We start from the raw sequence: 17,316 nt of genomic DNA on the forward strand, positions 1-17,316 counted from the left end.
CGTCATCTCTGGTGACCTCACCGTCGCCAGGGACCATTTCTATCCCTGTCCAAAAAGAGCAGGCTCCTGTGTAGCCTCACGGCAGGTCCTGGCTGGAGGCAGGGACAGAGAGGAGCAGAAGCACCCACAGCACCAACCTCTCACACCGGCCTCAAACCAGATGCAAGACTCAAGCAGCAGGCTGGCAGACAGAAAGGCCCACTCACACCCACTGGGCTTCCTAGTGTCTCCATTTGTCCATTCTCTTAGTTGAGTCTGATGGCTTGGTGGCCCACGGCCCTGGAAAAGCTGCTCTACCCACTTTCTCTCCTAAACTAAGCAGTTCTTCAAAGAAGTCATCTCTATCTTCTCTGCTGCTGTGCCAGACACAGTGTGCTGGGATCAACTGAGTTTGAGGGATGGAGGAAATAACATTCCAGAAAACATGCAAAGGGCTTCAGAAAGAAAGATGATGGGTCTGGTGTACATCATCACCAGATGGGCAGGTGTCATAGTAGTCTGGTTTGTACATTGGAGGTTTTTTGGGCTTTTTTTGGGAGGGTTGTTGATTTTGGGGTTTTTTGTTTGTTTGGTTTGTGTGTGTGTGTGTGTGTGTGTGTGTGTGTGTGTGTGCGCGTGTGCGTGCGCGCAGTAAGCACTCTTAACTGATTGGCTGTTTCTTTGCCTCCTGTTCACGTTCTTACTCAGATCACTAGAGCCTGGGTAATTTATAAAGACATTTATTTTCCATAATCTTGAAAATCCACAGAGTACCAGCATCTGTCCAGAGCCTCTTACTGCATCCATCATGGTGAAGGGGAATTATAGCAGCTTGCCATACTTGGTGCAAGCTAGAGGAACCTGGAGAAAAACAAAATGAAAAAAACAAAAACAAAAACAAAAAAAAACCAAACATAAAACCATGAATTGAGGAATTGCCTACATCAGATTAGCCTGTAGGCAAGTCTGTGAGGACTTTTCTTCCTTCCTCCCTCTTTCCTTCTTTCCTTCTTCTTTCCTTCCTCCCTCCCTCCCTTTTTCTGGTTTTTCAAGACATGGTTTCTCTATGTAGCCCTGGCTGTCCTAGAACTCACCCTGTAGACCAGGCTGGCTTTGAACCCAGAGATCAACCTACTTCTGCCTCCTGATTGCTGGGCTTAACGGCATGTGCCACCCCAGCCCAGCTCTTTTTATAATGGTTTCTTTATTTAATGTGTGTGTTTTGCCTGCAAGTACATCTGTATATCACCTATATGCCTGATGCCAGCAAAGGCTAGAAAAAGGCATCAGATCCCATGGGACTGGAGTTACAGATGCTTGTGAGACATCATGTGGGTGCTGGGAATAGAACCTGGATTCTCTACAAAAGAAGCCAGTGCTTTTAACCAGTGAGCTGTCTCTCCAGCCTGTGGGCATTGTCTTGATTAATGATTGATGTGGAAGGACCCAGTTCCTTGTGTAGTGCCATCCCTGGGCACAGGACCCTGAGCAGTATATGAAAACAGGCTGAAATGAGCCATGGAAGGCAGGTCAGTGCTCTTCCATGGCTGATGCTTCAATTCTTGCCCTGAGTTCCTTCCAATTCCCTTCATCATGGACTGTAAGCTATTAAAAAACAAAAACCCTTTCCTCCCCAAACGGCTTTTGGTCATCCTCGCAAATGAGTACCCCTGAAGATGCAGGATTCCCTTCCTCCTGTCATTAAGACAAGGGACTTGGTCCTCTTTTTCTTATCTAACTCTAATCAGTTTCCAAAGGCCCCACCACTAAATGCCATCACCAGATGCTTTTGGGATTCAGTTTACAGCATGAGCTTTTGTGAAGATGCATCCAAATCATAGCATAGGGGACCCTGGGGTTTAACTGACATTAGGCGTCACCCTGCCCTTGAAGGTTGGCCTCGTTATCAACGAGGTGGGAGAGTGATGGTCTAGCAGGTCAGCCTGGATTTGGCTTTTATATGTGTCTCATTTCATCAGTATAGTCATTTTCACAGGGGAAAAAAAGTTGTTTTTTTTTTCCTTTCAAATTTGTAGGCTAAACATTTGTATATTAGTTTAATACAAGTTGGGCACCGCCGGTTCTTTAATCCCAGCACTTAGGAGGCAGAGGCAGGCAGATTTCTGAGTTTGAAGACAGCCTGGTCTACCAAGTAAGTTCCAGGACAGCCAAGGCTATACAGAGAAACCCTGTCCCGAAAAAACAAAAAAAAAAAAAAAAAAAAAAAAAAAAAAAAAAAAAAAAAAAGTTGGGCACCTCCTGGGCTGTATGGTAATGTAGGTAGGGGTAGGGGATGTGAGAGAAACAAGATCCCCTTCCTGCTCTGTCTCCTGCCACACTGTTGATCTTGCATCCTCAATGACTCTCCATCCCATTCATAGATTTCCACGACTGTTGTCGCTGCTCTGGAGCAGAGGTTGGTAATTTTTTTCTGTAAAGGACAGACAGCAAATATTTAGGGTTTTATAGGCCATATATGTTGCAATAGTATCTGCTGTAAAGAGAAAACAGCCACGGGAGATATGAGGTTGGATGTGTGTGGCCCTGTTCCAGTTATGGCTTGCGTCATAGGCACTGCAATATAGATTGCACATTCTGTTCATGGGTCATGAAATGCTTCTCTTCTTTTGATTTTCTTCTCCCAATAACTTATAAATCTTAACATAATTCTTAGCCCATATGCTATATAAAACAGACAATGGACCAGACTTGCTCCATTCACCCTCATGATGGGTGGGCCTGTGTCCTTCCAAAGTGCATATGTTGGCATCCTAACCCTTGGTACCTCAAAATATCACCTTATTTACAGATAGGGTCTGTATAGATGCAGTCAAACTGAAGCCATCAGGGCAGGCCCTGATCAAGCATGACCATGTCCTAATACAAAGCATATGCAGACAAGCACAGAAACAATCATGTTGAGAAACACAGGCAGTGGCCACAGACATGGAAAAGACTACCCAAGTGTTGTGGTTTGAATAGGCTGGCCTCCATAGACTTATGTGTTTAAATGCTTGGCCATAGGGAGTGGCATTCTTAGGAGGTGTGGCTTTATTGGAGTAGGTGTGGCCTTGGAGGAAATGTGTCACTAGGGGGTGGGGTTTGAGGTCTCCCATGCTCAAGCTATGCCCAGTGTGGTATACAATCTCTTTATGCTGACTGTGGATCAAGATGTGGAACTCTCAGCTCCTTCTCCAGTACCGTGTCTGCCTGCATGCTGCCATGCTTCTCACCATGATGATAATGGACTAAACCTCTGAACTGTAAACCAGCTCCAATTAAATGTTGTCTTTTATAGGAGTTGCCTTGGTCATGATGTCTCTTCACAGCAATAGAAACCTAACTAAGACACCAAGACACCAAGGCTATGTGGACTGGGAGAAGAGGCTGAAGTAGATTCAGCTTGTCAGCACCATCTTCTCCACACCTTGCTGTTGGATCTTCAGCCTGTGTGAATTTGAGGGAAGTTGGTTTCTGTTGCTCCAGTGACTCCATTTGTGGCACAGATATCGATCTTAATCCACGATGGGCTAGCGTCCCCCAAACCACCAAGAGCTGAAAATTCCAAGTGGCAAGTGCATTTAATATTCCAAGCCACTAAACATGGCAGCTCAGTCACACAGCAGTTATAGCACTAGTTCTCATTCGTGATTTCGGGGCTGACTAGGACCTCAGGTGTTTATCAGTACACCTGACTCTGCTTATGTTGGAAGTACATTTTCACTTAGCCATGAATGACGTAGCTTGTGAGTTTCAGCCTCAGTGCTGAGACTGAGCATCGTGGTGAACAGCAAACATACCGTCTTCACAGAACACACACTTTATGGGATGAACTAGGCGTATGTCAAATAATCATAAAGAAAAAAAGTGAGGTGAGAAGCAGTACTGAGTGCCACACACACAGAGAAACAAACAGAAAGAGTACTATGGGTAGACATGGAGGGTTCATTCAGTTGGTCTTTGGTGTAGTACCTAGTGGCAGATGTGTGGAGGAGCTTGGCTCACTTCTCAACAGCTGGGAAAAAGGCACGAAGGAGGCACTAGAGTCCCTGTTCCTTCCTCTTCACGTCAGGTGATAGGTTTTTTAAAAGTTGTTTGTCTTGTGCTTTGTTTTGCTTTTTTTTTTTTTTTTTTTTTTTTTTTTTAGACAGGGTCTCCTCTTGTAGCCCAGGTTAGTTTTGAACTATGTAGTTAAGGCTGACCTTGAACTCCTGATTCTCATGCCTCTGCTTTCTAAGTGCTGGAAATACAGGTGTGCCCACTGTGTCCAACTTTGTAGCTGATGGGGGTGGTTGTGGTCTGTTTATTCAGGGTCTCCATTACCCCCAGACCTTGAATTTCTGTGCTCAAAGGAACCCCCTGCCTTAGTATCGTGGGTAGCTAGGGACCACAGGCATACACTACCGGGCTCGTTAGCTTTTGACAGTGCTTAACCACAGAGCTATGTCATCTCTTCTGCCCACTCTGTTTTTACTTCCTATCCCCGGCTCTAATCTCCTCCCAACTCTCTCAGAGTCCATTCTCTGCATGCCTTAAATACCAGCTTTCCTCCTGACTTTGTCTCAGCCCCTTTCCCTTTCTAAGTAGTTTTATTTCACATTCTGATCCTTCCTCTCACCTCTGTCCTTTTGAAAGGGATTAGTTCTGGGGCATTCGCCCAGTTCCAACTCTTCTTGGCCTTCAATTATCCATAATCAAATGCGATCTGCAGCAACTGCTTCCCTTTGCTCTGGAATCTGGCAGCCAGGGCCTCACAGGCCTGCACCCACTTCTGCCCTGGAGTGGACTCATCACGGTCTCTTCCTGGCTTTCTTCTGGCCATGTTTTTCGAGCATCGAATGTTAACACACTTCATTTTTCTTTTTCTGATCTGGTATCTGGTAGATAAAGCCAAACAGCTGCTAAAGTAACAGTTAGCAACCCAAACAGCACCTCGCTCACAGGTTTTTTTTTTTTTCATTCGGAGTTAAAAATAGATCACGAAATCGGTTCTTTTACACTCAATTATACAGTCAAATATTTTTGATAGATTTAGGTTAGCAGGATCCTCCCAAGTGACTCAGAAATGTTTATTTTGTTACAGAAACTGTGATAAGACAAACTCTTAAACTTATTCTTCATAAAGTTTACCAATGTTTGTTACAAAACAGTACATTAAAATTTTTAGCAGGTATGGCAGCACACATGTATGTAGCAGCAAGTGGAGGGGATGGGGAACAGGAGTTCAGGCTCATCTACATGAGACCCTCTCCCAAAAATAAATGAACAAACAAAATGGTTTTAATGAGCCAGCTGAAGGTAACAGCATGTAGCTCCAGGATTTGGGAGACGTAGGCTGTTTGGGCCCAGAAGTTTGAGACCACAGTAGGCCAGAGATACTATTTCATTGTTTTATGTTTTTGTTGTTTGTTTCTGAGACTAGATCTTACTATGTAACCTTAACTGGCCTGGAACTCACTATGCAGGCCAAGCTGACCTGGAATTCACCCTGATCTACCTGCCTGTGCCTCCCAGGTGCTGGGATCAAAGGCATGTTCCACCAAACCCGGCCTGTTTCATTCTTTTTCTTTTTAAATTCATTTTATGTATTTAAATTATGTATGTCTGTGCATCTCTTTTGTGTCTGGTGCCTGAAGAGATCAGAAATTGATATCAGATCCCCCAGAACTGAGTTACATCCAGTTGTGAGCCTCCAGGTAGGTAGTAGGCTCCCTGGAAGAGCAGCCATTGCTCTTAACCACTGTGCTACCTCTCTGGCTTGTTTTGTGTTTTTGTTATCATTTAGATAGGGCCTCACTGGCCAGGAAATCACTCTGTAGACCAAGGTGCCTTGAGCTCAGAGATCCTTCTGCCTCTGCCTTTCCGTGCTGGGATTAAAGGTGTGCACCCCACCCCTGTGCCTTGTTTTATATTTGTTGTTGTTGTTGTCTTTTAAAAGACTCATTTATTTATTTAATGTATGTGAGTACACTGTCTCTGTCTTCAGACACACCAGAAGAGGGCATAGGATATCATTACAGATGGCTGTGAGCTGTGGTTGCTGGGAATTGAACTCAGGACCTCTAGAAGAGCAGTCAGTATCTCTTCAGCCTCTTGTTTTACGTTTTTAATGGAAGGTTTTAAAATACACAAAAGTAAAGTATCACCTTTTCAGTGGAACTTTTCCAGATACAGAACTGGGTGTGACACAGAAGCTGCAGCCAACCATAAATATAATAAGGAATATTCAAATAAAGTCGATCAGCAGCACCAGGGGAGTTCAAAGGGGGAGGTGTTAGGAGACTCTCTTCCTGACTAACTCTGTCTCTTACTAACCTAAACTGTCAAAAGAATTGTTTAAATCAGAATGTGATTCCATCTTCATGAGGCCGCTGCTGTGAGCTTTCCTGGGAACAAGCCTTAGCTCATTGAGCAAGGCTGATTTATGCAACTCCATATGTTATCACTCATCTGAGAAGCACAGAGGCTATTTGGAAAATGAAAATACCTGAGCATGACTAGAGGCATCCGGACGAGCAGGTCTGTGGGGTCCTGAGTTGCCCCAGCTACACACAGGAAGCTTGTGTGCATTTTCTAAGGCGGTCTCTCTCTATAACAATTACAAGTAAAGCTATTAGAAATCATTTAAAATCAGGGAAGAGTTCACACTTTAAAACTGCAAGACAAGTGTGAGAACTGATATCCTAGGAATTTAGCCCTGATGTCCAAACTGTTTCATTGCTGAGAAAAATACTTAAATGTGGCTAAGGGCCTCAGTGGGACAGTGTTTGAAAGGCCCTGGGTTAAGATTCGAATTGGTGTTGTTTTGTCTTTTCTTTTTTTTTTTTTTTTTTTTTTAAATTTTTGTCTTAGGGTTTTACTGCTCTGAAGAGACACCATGACCAAGGCAACTCTTATAAGGACAACATTTAATTGGGGCTGGTTTACAGGTTCAGAGATTCAGTCCATTATCATCAAGGTGGGAACATGTCAGTGTCCAGGCAGGCATGGTGCAGGAGGAGCTGAGAGTTCTACATCTTCATCTGAAGGCTGCAAGCAGAATACTGGCTTCCAGGTAGCTAAAATGAAGGTCTTAAAGCCTGAACCCACAGTGACACACCTACTCCAACAGGGCCACAACTTCTAATAATGCCATTCCCTGGGCCAAGCATGTACAAACCATCACAATTTTTATTTTTTAATAATTATTTATTTTATGTATATGAATACACTGTAGCTGTCTTCAGAGGGCATCAGATCACATTACAGATGGTTGTGAGCCACCATGTGGTTGCTGGGAATTGAACTCTTAACCACTGAGCCATCTCTCCAACCCTGTTTTGGCTTTTCTTTAAAATAAAACAAAAAAATTCACGTGTATTTGTCTGTCTGCCTGCCTGCCTGCCTGCCTGCCTGTCCTTGTGTGCGCCCAACACTGCAGTCAGTTCTCTCTATCTACCATGAGGATCCCAGGACTGAACTCGGGTCACCAGGCTTGCTGTTAGCCCCTTACCTGCTGAGGTGTACACCAGCCCCCCCCTTTTTTTTTTTGGCCTTTTTTTTTAAAAGATACCATCTTACTTCATCTTACTTGCTATGGGGCAGAGGATGACCTTGAACCGAGTGCCTCTTGCTTTTCTGTCCCATGTGTCCGGTTAAAGGCCTACGCCACCACACCAACTACAGACTTCTAATAGGAGAGAAGAAAAGGAGCCATCGCCTAACTGAAGAAAACAGAGGCAGAGGGAAAGCCAACAGAAGAGTGAAAAATGTCTTCCATTTTCCATTTCTACTCTACCTTCTGTTTGTCAAAACATGGGGAGTGTTCTCCATCCACCAAGCAATTCTCTGCAGATAGAATGTCCTATAAATACTTCCTGTTGTCATTGGGATTAAGAGTCAAATTCTGCAGCTTGAAGGCTGGCCTATTTTAGATGCGATTGGTTTACAACCATCTGCAACTCCAGCCCAGGGGGTTGTTGTCCCTCTTCAGGCCTTATTGGGCACTGCATGAAAATGGTACACAGACATACATGCAGGTAAAACACCCATACATATAGAATAAAAAGAAATAAGCTGGGCAGTGGTGGCGCATGCCTTTAATCCCAGCACTTGGGAGGCAGATGCAGGAGGATTTCTGAGTTCGAGGCCAGCCTGGTCTACAGAGTGAGTTCCAGGACAGCCAGGGCTATACAGAGAAACCCTGTCTCGAAAAACCAAAAAAAAAAAAAAAAAAAAAAAAAAACAAACAAACAAACAAACAAAAAAACCCAAAAAAAAGTTTTCAAAAGGAGCTCAAGGCATCATGGAAACACAGGAGCTAACCAGCAAAGGGGATATGGTTAACTCTCTCTCAAAGCTCAACACCTTTGAACCAAAGTAGCCAAAGATAAACAGAGTAGGAGTTCCTTGAAGCTGATTCAGAAACAGATAATATTTCATTCATGCATTCATACAGGTCTCCTGATATAGTCCAAGATGGCCTGGAACTTTCAGTCTCCCTACCCCAGCATCCTAAGGGCTGGGATTGTGGGTTTGCATCACCATACTTGAGCAGAAATGATTCATATTTAAACTCTGATATTGAACACAGTAAAGATGGCTTTAAAGTTTATTTGATGTGCTTGTCAGTTAGAAGGTTCTTTATAGCTTCCTGTTGTGCAGGAAGCTGTGGCCCGGTTAATGAGAGACAAAACATATGAGGAAAAACCAACTCCTAATGAGACGGACCAGTGTGGCACGCCTCTTCCCAGGCACCCAGGCCTTTCACGATCTGATCCTGCTGTATATTTTCATGACTGTCTAGAGAGAACAGCTTTGCAGTGAGACAAATCCGACGAGTCTCCATCACACTGGTGACAAACAAGGAGACAAGAATGCGCCTGAAGACTAGACCCTGCTCTCCAGACACGCACGACACGAAGGAGGCTGAGTCAATAATCAGGATTTGTGCACTCAGAGACAACATGAGCAGGGTGTCAGTCTTGGGGGACATTCTCCTTGGGTGGACCCTAAACTATCCTATCTTTACTTTGTCTCACTGGAGAGTTGAAGCCCAGCCCCAGCCAGGTCTATGACAGATGTCTCTGAGTGAAACAAAGAGAGGGTTCTTGTGCTCCTCTCTTCCTCCATCTGCAGACATTTCTTCTTTCAGTCACACTCATTCTCTCTTCAGACACTGCTGGGGGACAGCTTAGTGACATAGTGCCTGCCTAGCACCTGTGAGGCCCTGGCTTCTATCCTCAGCAACCCAACAACAAGCCAAGAACACTACAAGCGTAAAGGGGTTAATTTGGCTTGTTTCCGTATTTATGAGTACATTGTAATCACGACTTCTTGTGATTACCTGAAGAGAGCCTTGTAATTCAGTGCTCCTAAGCTCTGCAGTTAGATCGACCCAGATTCGAATCTCAGCTCTCTGATCCTGGGCAAACGACTTGTCTCTCGGCACTTCACGGTCTTCTTCTATCAGAAAGGGTTAATATATGGTTCCTCTGAAGACTGGATGAGACAAAGTGTATGTCTAGACCGTTACTCTAGGCTACATCACAGCACACACAGATAAAATGTCAATCTATACATGGTAATTTTGCCACTAAAGATGATGCTGTGCTCAGCTGGCCTTGTGTTCTCTCTCTCCTCAGCTACATACATCATGTAAGTGTACTTATAATATTTTTTGTTGTTGGCTATCCTCCTATTGATGTATCAAAAGATAGAAGACAAAAATATCACCTAGAATCACTATGTCCAGATACTATACTTTTCTATTATTATCATTATTACTATCTTAAAGATAGGGTCTCACTGGCCTCAAAGCTGGACTAGAATTCACTCTGTAGCTGAGGCTGTACCCGATCCTCCTGCTGACAGCTCCTGAGTGCTGGGTTTCACAGGCACCCGGCTCACATGTGGTGCACATACCTACATTCAAGCAAAATACTTGTACACATAAATAAATCTAAAAAAAATTAAATGTTGACAGTTTACCTTCAGCTTTTTAATAAAAGCAGAGCCGGGCAGTGGTGGCACATGCCTTTAATCCCAGCACTTGGGAGGCAGAGGCAGGCAGATTTCTGAGTTCGAGGCCAGCCTGGTCTACAAAGTGAGTTCCAGGACAACCAGGACACACAGAAAACGAGGCTAATCTGCAGGAGGCTTAATTACGAAAGTTCAAAGGACAAGAAAATGAGAACTCAGAGAAGATTCTCTGGAAGAAGCCTTAAGGGAATTAGAGAAGTGGGGGGCGGGGTGAGAGGCAGTCCAGGACTAAAGGCTGGTGTGGCAGTTACAACAGTCCTGACAAGGGTCCCTCTGATAATACTGCCTGAATTTGGCACAGGAGAGAGGACATGAGCTCCTTCCTGAGGACAAAAATAAAAACTGGTACAAATGATCTTCACTCTTGTGAATTTCTTCCGGAATTGAAACTTCAAATATCACGCTTGTTAAAGAGGAGGAAACCGGGTTGACTTTTAAGACTATTAGTCCTCACCATCACTTACCACAGACCGTAGGTGGTGGGGAGTGTGCTGTTAGACAGCCAATAGTAAACGAAGGACTTGGCTTCCACGCTGCATTTCTCCAGCGTCTGTCCCTGGACCAAATCCCCAAATGGAGGATAAAGGAGTGGCCGAAGTGTAAAAACGCCGGTCTCCCTGGTTGGTTCGTGCACCACTGATGTGTATTATAAAACTATAAGGCACTTTTCTAAAATGTGACCGGGGAGGGAGCTGGTTAACCTGCGTCCTATTAATCTCGGGCTGTCAGGCGTCCTAGTTTTTTTATTTGATGCCCGGGTCTCAACAGCCCGCTGCACTTTCCGTGGCTGGCACCGGGGCCTGGGAACTTACTTTTCTCACCGACTGGTACAAGGCGTTTGGGAAAACCGGCGCTCCCGGGCTGCCGACTTCCGACGCGAGCCCAGCGCTGGGCAGGTGGCGGCCGGGCCAGGGGGCGCAGGAAGCGGCCGGCGGGGCGGAGCGGGCGCCGGGGAGCAAGGCCGCGGGCGCCCCGCCCGGGCTGGTATGCGGCCGGGAGTGACGCGGGAGGAGGGGTCACGTGACGCTCGTGGAATGCCAACAATGTAGCGAATGTCCCGCTCGGGTCTGCGCTTCGGAACCGCGGCGTGAGCGCCCCGGGAAGATGGAGCCGCCGCCACCAGCGCCGCCGCCGCTTCCACGGGCTCCCCCGACCCTTCGGGGTCAACAGCCACTGCCGCCACCAGCGCCGGGTCTCCCGGCGCGCGAAGTCCCAGAGCCGCGGGCCAGGACGCCGCCGAGGGTGTAGAGCGCTCCCGGAGGTGAGGGGCCGCGGCCGGGAAGTTTGTCGGGACAGGGCTCCGCCCGGTCCCACGGGCGAGCCGCCGTGCGGGACACGGACAACCCGTCGGGTGGGTCCCGAGCGGGTGCGGGACAGCGGGTGGCGGCGGCGGGGCGGCTTTGTTGTGCTTGCGCGTCGGCGTCCGGAGGCCCAGACCCCGAGTCCCGCGGCGCCGACCCCGCCCAGCCTGGGCCTCCGTGCGCCGCGCCGTCCATCACGCGCGCTCGCGGCCTTGCGCGCTGCACCTCGGGCCCTCGGCGGCGCAGTGCCCGCCCGGTGCCCGGTCCGGGGCAACGCCGTCCGGCGGTCGGTGCGGGGCGGTTGCGTAACGCCTCTCTTGAGCCAACTTCTCCCGGGCCGGCCTCCGCTGCTCCTCCTCGCCGCGGCTCCACGGCCTGAGTCCGTAGCGCCCGTCCCCAGCCCTGGTCAGGCACGCACGAGCCTCGCCTGCGTGGCCAGGGTCTCACCCGGCGACCTCGGCCACCAGCGGCGTGCTGGAGGCCGCAGGGTGAAAACATGCCTGTGAGCAGGCGAGAACTGGACGTGCAGATTTTGTTGACAAAAGTTTGAGCGAGGACTTTTGACGCCTTTAAATTTCTCCTGCTTGCCCGAATTGTAGCGGTTTATTAGGGAATTTGTACCAAATCTTGCTCCGTATTTTTAGTTTAACCCCAGGTTAGGTCTGTAAATGATGCTCACCAGTTTTGAGTGCTAAATCTGGAGACAAGGCTATTTTTTTGTGATTTTCCCTTTTAGCAACTATTGTAATAAGGCGCTTACAAAAAACTTCCGGCACAGGAATGCAGACGCTGCTTAGAAAGCCTGTTTTAACTTAACTATAATTAACAATACATTACAGTATTCAGCCTCTTGTAAACTTTTGTCTGGTTATCCAGGTATAGAAATCGCTGTTGAACGAATTCACCATGGTTCCTTTGAAATTGTTTAACTTTTACCACATTTCAAAATGTCAGCGTCACATGGTTCCAACAGAGGCTGCTATGCACTTAGAACAGAATTACAGAATCTGAAGTTTTGAACTGAGAGTTATTCTTTAGCCTCGACATCTAGTTGGAATAGTGTAAGTGTAAAATTCGATCTGTCGGTATTTCTTAAGTGAATCACGGCTTTGGTGGGAGGGACTTTCAGTGGTGGGCGGGGAACACGTTTACAATAAAATGCCTTGTTATTTTAAATGCTATGTTGTAAATAGCCTGCCCTAGGCTCCTAAAACCCACTGGAGAATGGAATGGAGGTTGGAGCTGGTAAATCGACACTAAGCTCGTACCAAAGCTATTGGGGAGCCGTGTCCGGGAGGATAACGCGGGGGTTTAGGGTGTTCTGTTTGTATTGGGAAACCTAGATCAACACAACGTTTTATATTTATTTCATGTTTATAATAACGCGAATCTTTTCAGCAATATTCCATACTATTTAAAAATGGTATTGCTTGAAGGACTACAGATTATACATTTAATGCATTTATATTGTCATGGCTGCAAATGTGTTCTTCAAACAGTTGATATGTTCCAGTCCACAGGAGTAGGTCAGCTTCCCAGAAATCTCAGTCCTTCTAAAAATCCTTTTGCTTGGTGTGTTCTCTGGAGCAGCTGGAGTTCAGGGTGGTGTAAAGGCACAACTGTCGTGTCACCTTCTGAGGGGCACCCCAAATTTTTAAGGACCTGCTTGGGCTGCTCATATCCCTGGATGTTATTTAACTGCTCTCTCAATGCTTTTAAGCCAAATGCTACTTGATTTATTGTTTCATCTTGAAGCTATAATAAAACAGTAATGTTGGAAGTAAAGATAATTGGTGGAGATGCTAAAATTAGGAGGGAAATTTGGCACTGCTTAATGCTTGCCGTTCACTTGGCAAGTACTTTATGTTGGTTAATGTCTAGACTGTGTCAACTTAATTGTGAGAGTGGTGGATTTTTTTTGTAAATTTAATTAACAAGTACTTTTTGTTTGTGTGCCAATATTTGACATACATAGGATTTTTTTGGAGGAAGAATGAAAAGTGTCATGTTTCATAGCAGGACTTTGCATTTCTTGTTAACCCTGATTGCTAAGATACCTTTGCAGACCCTGCAGATCTCTAAATCAGTTAGGGTGGTACAGACCTTGAAGAGTGGAAGTTGGCTTTGAATGAAGTAGGCCTGCGTTTAGAATATGAACCCCTCTGCCTCCCTGCAGTTATCTGAGGTAGGAATACTGAGGACTAACACTTTCCATTACTAATCAACACCATCCCACCTCCCCTGGTCTTTTTCCTGTTTTATTGTATTTATTTTGTAAACATTAAAAGTCCCCAGACAGCACCTACCCTCTCCCCAGCATTGTTTGACTGCCTGGATACATTCTTCACTCTCCTGTGTTCAAGCTTTTACACAGAAGTCGAGGCTCCCAAGAGCAGCTCCATACTCCTCCATCAGCCGTTGCCTTTCAGCTTTTCCTGTTGGTGTAGAATGTGATCTTAGACCTGAAAGAGTCATGCTCTTGCATTAAAACAGGCAGGTGAGCACACACATTTGAGCTAGGTTGATTCCCCTCTGGGGTTCTTTAATAGAATGTACATTATGGAGACCTTGGAGAGGGGTGGGTTTAGAGGAGGCCAAGCTTGCTCAGATGTGGAGCGCTGATGGAGGTGGTCTGTCCTGTCCTCTTCAGGTGCTTGCTCTTAGATTCTGCAGGGAACACTTGTCCACTGTGGTCACTGCACATAGACTCACCAAGGTCTTATGGTGACCTGATTATTGGACAGTGGGGAAACAGTGTTTTCCTGAATTTCTAAGAATATAGTTACTGCTTTCCTTAGGGAGACCCTTCTTATGAAAGGCAGTCTTAGCCTGTGACTTTCTGGTGTAGGTAGGACTCAGGTGATACATCTATGTGGTGGTATATAAATCTGACATTTAGTGTCTGGCTCAAGGCCTGGCCTCTCTGATTTAGTTTCATCTTTGCTAGTTACTTACAGTGGGAATGTGATTTAAAAAAAATTATTTATTTATTTATTTATTTATTTTTTTATTTTTTATTTGAGTACATTATCGCTGTCTTCAGACACACCAGAAGAGGGCATCAGATCTTATTACAGATGGTTGTAAGCCACCATGTGGTTACTGGGAATTGAACTCAAGACCTCTGGAAAAGCAGTCAGTGCTTTTAACCACTGAGTCATCTCTCCAGCCTGGGGAATGTGATTTTACTAAGTGGAAGTTTTGATCTAAGAAATGCTGTTTTAAAATATGCTCCCCTCCCCCCGCCAAACATATAAACAAATGAAGGGAAACAGGAGCAGCATGGCAAACATTTGCCATTCCAGTGCAGGGGAGCTGAGGCAGGTGGACTGTGAGTGTGATTGTGTCACAGGCAAGGCTGGCAAGATAGCCCAAATCTAATGACGTGAGTTTGAGTCCCTAGAACCTACATGGTAGAAGGAAAGAACTGACTCCTGTAAGTTGTCTTCTGCCTTCTGAGGTGTACTGTGACATTCACACACACAAACAAGTGTAAACAAACAACAGAACCTCAATAAAATAGAGCCAACCTGTGTATAGGTACAGGTTTTGGCTGGTTCGCTAGTTGATGTTTGATGTGTGTTTGCAGCCTGTGTGGGATTGGAAAGCATGAGGAGAAACTGTGGAGAGTAAGAATTCTCTCACATCTGCTAGTGTTCTCCTGGATCTGGGAGGACTGGAGCTGGGTTTGGTAGGAAGCATGGAAGGAATGCTCACAATGTGCACTCAGTTGTTGGTAGCCGCCCAGCTCAGCAGAGCGTTTGGTTATGGGCTTTCATTTTGCAGTGAAGTGGTTTTGCTTCCTGATTTGTTGCAGATTTTTTGTTTGTTTGGGGTCTTTTGTTTTGCTTTGCTTTGAGGTAGGGATTCATTGGGAAGCCCTGGCTGGCCTGTAACTCACTGTGTAGACTAGGCTGGCCTCCTGAGGGCTGGGATTACAGGTGTGAGTTACTTAGTTGTTTATGGTTTTCAGTTTCAGTGTCTTCTTTACTCTAAAATATATTTAAATCAATTGTTATTGCTAAAAAATTTCAAAAGCTGGATTTACTTATTTTATATTCCCAAGAGTCATATTTATAGACTTATTGATGAAGGAAAAATTCCCATCTGTCAGGTCTTGTTAAAATGGTGTGGGAGTAGTTCAGTGTAGCTCATTCTCAGATGTAGTCTTCATTTGACTGATGAGTATTTCCATGAAAAATTTTATTTAAAAGTTCAAGATTTGGCTATGAAACTAAGGTTTAGTTTCCAAACTAAACCTTAAAATACAAGGTCTCCAAGCTGAGACAAGAACTTTTCTTCTTTATGACACTGAAAGTCTGCTTCTTTCTAGCTGATTCTGTCAAGGGCCAGGGACACCAGTAGGTGCTGTTTAACATAACCTCTTAAAAAGACAATACCTGGGGGGTGTTCTAGGACCAGTACTTCCTACAAAATGTTGGGGAGAGATGGGGAGAAAATCAAAACACTGAAGAAAACCAGGTGGTAGATTTATGAGGTGTCACTGAAGAATCCTCTTAGCCTGTGTGTGCTTCAAATTGTTCATGAGCCTGGAAAGGGCAGCCAGAACCAGAACACTTGACCCTTGCTGTTCCAGGTCCCTAGCTCAGCTCCACTCTGACACAGGAGGGTCTTGACCTTTTCTGCTCGGGTCAACTGTTTATATTTTGAGACAAGGTCTCATATAGCACAGGCTGACCACAAACTCAGTGTAGCCAAGGATTCTGAACTCCTGCTCTTCCTATCCACACAACTTCATTGGGTTGGTTTTGTTTGTTTGTTTGTTTGGGAAGGGGTGGGTTATGCCAGTAGAAGTTGCCATGGCTGGAACTCAGGGCCTCCTGCTTGCTACATGGGTGCTGTACACTGAGCCACACTGCCAGTCCTTTGGCTGGTTTTATAACTGGAATGTTTGCAGAACACATGGGGATGTTGTGTGGAAGTCCTTCCTAGGTGTGTTTCTGTGTCTGAGTTTGGAGTGGCAGAGGGATAGAATGGTGTGTGAGCCACCCTTGGGGTTTAGATTCCAGTCAGAGTGGACTTTGCCTCACTATTAGGACCCAGTGTCTAGGGCCAGGAAAATGATCTAGGAACGATGGTTTAGAAAGAGAACCATTATTTGTGTGTGTGTGTGTGTGTGTGTGTGTGTGTGTATGTGTCTGTCTGTCTGTCTGTTTGTAAGTATATATAGTTTAGTTTCATGACATTAAATGTATTCTTGACACTGAGGCAAATAACATTTGTCTTACCTAAAATTTTCTCATAGGCATCAGGACATCACTTCCTGTTTCCTTGTTTGTGGTTAGTCTCTGTTCTGTCTCTGGATTTGCTTACTCTAGGCATGCAGCGTGAGCGGGGTGGTACAGTATATTTTGTAAGCAGCTACTTCATTCAACACCATGTCTTTAAAGTCATCTATCTACCCTGTGACCTATGATGGGACTTCTGTGTTAGGCCTGAGCACTAGGGTGTGGACTGTGAGGCTTTGTGATGGTCTTGTGAGAACTGTCCTTAACATACATACATACATACATACATACATACATACGTACATATATTTGCTTGTTTGGTTTTGTTTTATTTTGGTTCATTTTTGAGACAGAGTCACAGTATGTATCTCTGGCTGGCCTGGAACTTGCTGTGTAGACTAGGCTAGCTTTGGACTCAAAGAGATACACTTGCCTCTACCTCTGGGATTAAAGGGCTGTGCCACCATGGCTGGCCCTACACAGTTACACTCTGTTTGCCCATTGGAGTTATGCTCAGAGAAAGGGCAGTGCTGTGGATGGAGCGCTCTCCCTGCCCAGCCCAGTTCTCTGTGCCCTACAGCACCTGCTAAGGATGTAGGAGGACTGCTTTTAAACAGGTATATCTTGGCTGTATGTGGTCATATGTCAGGTACTAGAGGGGGTGAACAGAGTGCTCCTGCCTATTTCAGACACTGCAGAAAAGCCCACTGGTCTATCATCTAGGCAGATGTGTCTTGGGGTAGGTGTGGAAGTGACAGTTGTTCCGT

General features: G+C 45.6%; 1 protein-coding gene and 1 long non-coding RNA gene across 4 annotated transcripts in view; one reads left to right on the forward strand and one right to left on the reverse strand.

Annotated features, from left to right (window-relative positions):
* Positions 1-709: 709 nt before the first annotated feature.
* LOC117706080 (uncharacterized) lies at positions 710-10,953 on the reverse strand. Of its 2 annotated transcripts, XR_013109343.1 has the most exons (5): positions 10,812-10,950; positions 6,467-6,568; positions 4,598-4,856; positions 2,236-2,410; positions 710-840 (listed from the first exon to the last, which is right to left on the reverse strand). It is a non-coding gene; the product is annotated as an uncharacterized LOC117706080 (long non-coding RNA). The 2 variants fall into 2 exon arrangements; XR_004606460.2 differs by lacking the exon at positions 6,467-6,568 and having other exon boundaries at positions 10,812-10,953.
* An 85-nt stretch (positions 10,954-11,038) lies between these two features.
* Lats2 (large tumor suppressor kinase 2) overlaps positions 11,039-17,316 on the forward strand; it is a 52,394-nt gene continuing 46,116 nt past the window's right edge. For both annotated transcript variants that reach the window (XM_034498788.2, XM_076930935.1), the window contains exon 1: positions 11,039-11,260. The gene's annotated coding sequence lies outside the window, so the exon portion shown is untranslated. The remainder of the gene's footprint in view (positions 11,261-17,316) is intronic.

This window comes from Arvicanthis niloticus, chromosome 3 (genome assembly GCF_011762505.2).
Source record: "Arvicanthis niloticus isolate mArvNil1 chromosome 3, mArvNil1.pat.X, whole genome shotgun sequence".
NCBI lineage: Eukaryota > Metazoa > Chordata > Mammalia > Rodentia > Muridae > Arvicanthis > Arvicanthis niloticus.